This window comes from Onychostruthus taczanowskii, unplaced genomic scaffold (genome assembly GCF_017590055.1).
Source record: "Onychostruthus taczanowskii isolate IOZ18803 unplaced genomic scaffold, ASM1759005v1 scaffold40, whole genome shotgun sequence".
Lineage (NCBI taxonomy): Eukaryota > Metazoa > Chordata > Aves > Passeriformes > Passeridae > Onychostruthus > Onychostruthus taczanowskii.
In genome coordinates, this window is record NW_024501460.1 from 5,725,003 (window position 1) to 5,728,484 (window position 3,482).

The following is a 3,482-nucleotide window of genomic DNA, read 5'->3' on the forward strand; positions in this document are numbered from 1 at the left end:
TTTTATAAAACACATGGCTAACATCAAGTTTTAACAACCATGAAATGGATTGTTCATAATCAAAAGGATGAATTTCAGTGAAGAAAAGCACCTTTCCACTCATACTACTACCGTTGTATTTTCTTTTGATGATTCCACTAACAATTAAATTGTCTAGCAATTCTGCAGTTAGATACCCTGAGCATGGACATAATTGCTCTATAATTGTTACCTCAGAACAATTTCAATAATGATTAACTTTTTAGCAAACCTTAAATAGGTTTTGTTTCAAATTTAGTTCTTGCTAATCTACCCATCTAGGACAAACAAATTCTGCAATATGAAGTAAGAACTCAAAAACCTCTTCTATTAAATTTCCCTTTGCCAAACCCTGCCCTTACCTCATAGTTCTTCATCTCTGAGAATGTGCTCTCCATTTGCTCTTGCTGGAAAACACAAAGAAGGGTGATGCTAATGGGGAGGAGAGGGGAATTGCCCCGGGTTTTGCTACTATGTGCTGTAGCTAGCAGAGAGCACATGGCCAGGTTTTGGAAGGTTTTTTTCTTTTCAATATGCTTTTGCAAGTGTTTTGCAAACTCTGTATTTCAAAAGATTTAGGAAGAATGTCTGTGATATTACATTTCCTGTTACAGGACAAACTTATAACTGTGGTGCCTTCTCCTCCTACAGCAAATCAGGAAAGCAATGGATCTATGGGTGATTGTCTCTGCTCAGTCAACTAGAAACTGGGAGAACCATGGTGGGGGCTTCTGCCACTCTCTCCTTCCCTACTCCATAAAGCCCTGTGGAAGTCCAGTGGCTTAAGGAGTGCTCAGCAAAGGCAGATAATATTTACCTCTGTGATCGGGTATTAAACCAAGAAGCCACTAAAAATGTTTAAACTCCTGCCCCTTGCATTCAAAATCAGCTTAAACCAAACCAAGATTTCCCTTGTACCCTTCAAGCTTCATTTCCTTTTATCATTCCTATTGCAGACAAAGACCCTGATAACACTTTATTTTCTTCTGGCCAGTGTATTATCATTGGGGATTCATCGCAAGGCACTGGACTGCTCATGGTTATGGGAAAAATGAGATTGCAGCTAGAACACTTTTCAGACCAAAACCAGACTGTGGGTCAAATTTCTGTCACTGAGGGGCAGCTGGGAAACAGGAGGGAAGCCTAGATGTTGCCTAGGTGTTACTTGTGTTTTGATGTCTTGGTTTACGTGTTTGTTCTGTTCTGTGATCAGTGTACTAGAAAATCAAAGCCATGTTGTGAATCCAGCAGGAACAGCAGAGCAAAGGTCCTCAGCCTCCCCTGGCCCTACGAGCATGAGAAGGCAAAGTAGGTGTGCACCTTCTTGTGGGAGTCTGGAACAAATCTGGAAGTCAGTTACACAGGATTAGTTGCAGTCTTTGGAGCAGATTGTCTGTGAGATGTCATAAATTTCATGTATTCAACTCCTATGTAATTTATTACAGGAAATGAGGATTTCTGGAATTTTATAAAGAAAACCCCCACAAAAAAAAAAAAAAAAAAAAAACAAAAAAAAAAAAAAAAAAAAAAAAGTTGTGATCTAGGCATTATTTGGGATTTTCATGTAAGCACAGCTCATTTTTTATTAAGGCCTTATGAATAGATTGCAAATTACTTGCAAATAAGAATGGACGTGGTATATTAGCTTTAATGAGCTACAAAGCAATTTGGGTCAATTTGTATAACCACCCATTTCCTACCCTGTCAGAGAGTGCTGGATGTTCTCTATAAAAAGAAGGAACCTCTATGCCTAAATTTGCTCTGCCAATTTTATTTAAGCCTCCTACGGGGAGAAAAAGGATAGGCATTCTTTGCATTTCAGATTTAACTTATTTACAGATCTGTGTGTGTTGCCTTCCTAGCTGACTAGTAGATACTCAAGTAACCATGGCATGGAAGTCAGCTTGCCTTTAGTTGAGCAAAACCTTGCTCTTTCCCATGGAAAATCTGCAGCCCAAACGTCAGGTTGTTGTACATGGAGTACCTCATCTGGATAATATTTTTAGGATGAGCTTTAACATAGGAGAAAGATTTGTAGAATATCTGAGCTGTCCCCTTTACACAAGGAGTATTGCTATCAGTAGTTGAGGTGTTTGAAAAGTGAACATGCAGAATGTCAAACTCAGACTATTAAATACCCTTTTCTTGCTAAGACAGATTACTTAAGGTGGTTACCTGTCTTTTCACCAATGAATTCAACTTCATCCTCTAAAAAACTATGCTTGTGCCTGATACCATGTCAGATTCTGTGACAGATCTGCCTCTCCAAATGGAAAGGTCTAGTGTAGCTGCAGGTTTAAATTGGCTCTCAAAGCCTTGAACATGTCAGAGTTTCACTAAGAGTCTTTGAAAAGGTCCATTTCCTCTAACAATACAGAATTAGGGTTTTAACACTTACTGGCAATCAAGAGTAGTTTCTTCTTTGCCTTCTTGTGCCCAGAAACTTTTGTTATCAACTTCTTTATTTTTTAAAGCTGTACGTACTTCCTTTGCTTATTAGTCTTGGTAGCTACTATCAGTCCCATTTTTCAGACGGGGTGTACTTCAGGTATCCTCAGGGACCCCTCCTAGTTCCTTTTGTTGCACTCTCACTTAAAAAGTCACTTCTGAAACTGAACAGTTACTCTATCAGATATAGCCCATTCATTTATACCTTCCCATAAGAAGCTTAAAATTATTTCTCAGTAACTTAAGCCAAACACTGAGTCTTTGTAAATATTCATGGGTTTTCATTATTTTAGAAATAATTCCCTCATACCTACTTTATAGAAATATCTGGGCCACAATCATCAAAATCGATGTTTATGAGGAAATAATTAAGACCATGAAGAATTCAATAGATGTATAATGGAAGGAAGGCTAAGGTTTTACATTTAAAGTCTTGTCACAAGTTAAAATTAAGTTTTAATTATCTACATACTTAAATGAACAAAACTAAGACACAGAAGTGTAGAGCACACGTGGTAAGTCTCACTTCTGTACCCACACATACTTAAATTAATAATGTGATACATAATTTACAAGTTAATAAATGAAACATACATTTCCTCCCACTTCATTATGCTGCTACTCCCCACCTATTTTTTCCTTTAAAAAGATTAATCTGTAAGTATATATGGCTTCCCTTCACTGCAATACAATCCAATTCTTTCATCCCCTGACTCAATATAGGTTAACACCTTGCTATAAAAGATAAAAAAAAACCACAGTAAAAATAAAAGTGAATTCATATTAAATCTTTGGTGCTGAGTGGCTTCCAAAGCTATGGGAGATGCAACTTAACAAAAGCTCCATTTTACATGTTCAGGAAGACTTTTCCCAGAGATTCTCTAATGCCTCTGATACCTAAGGAGACAGCCCCATTCAAAGAACTACACTTAATTTCTAGTGCATTTAAAAGTTGGTAATGTATTTCGCAGCTTTGCAGTAGGATATGGAGGCAGAACAGAAGACAGGATGAAGGC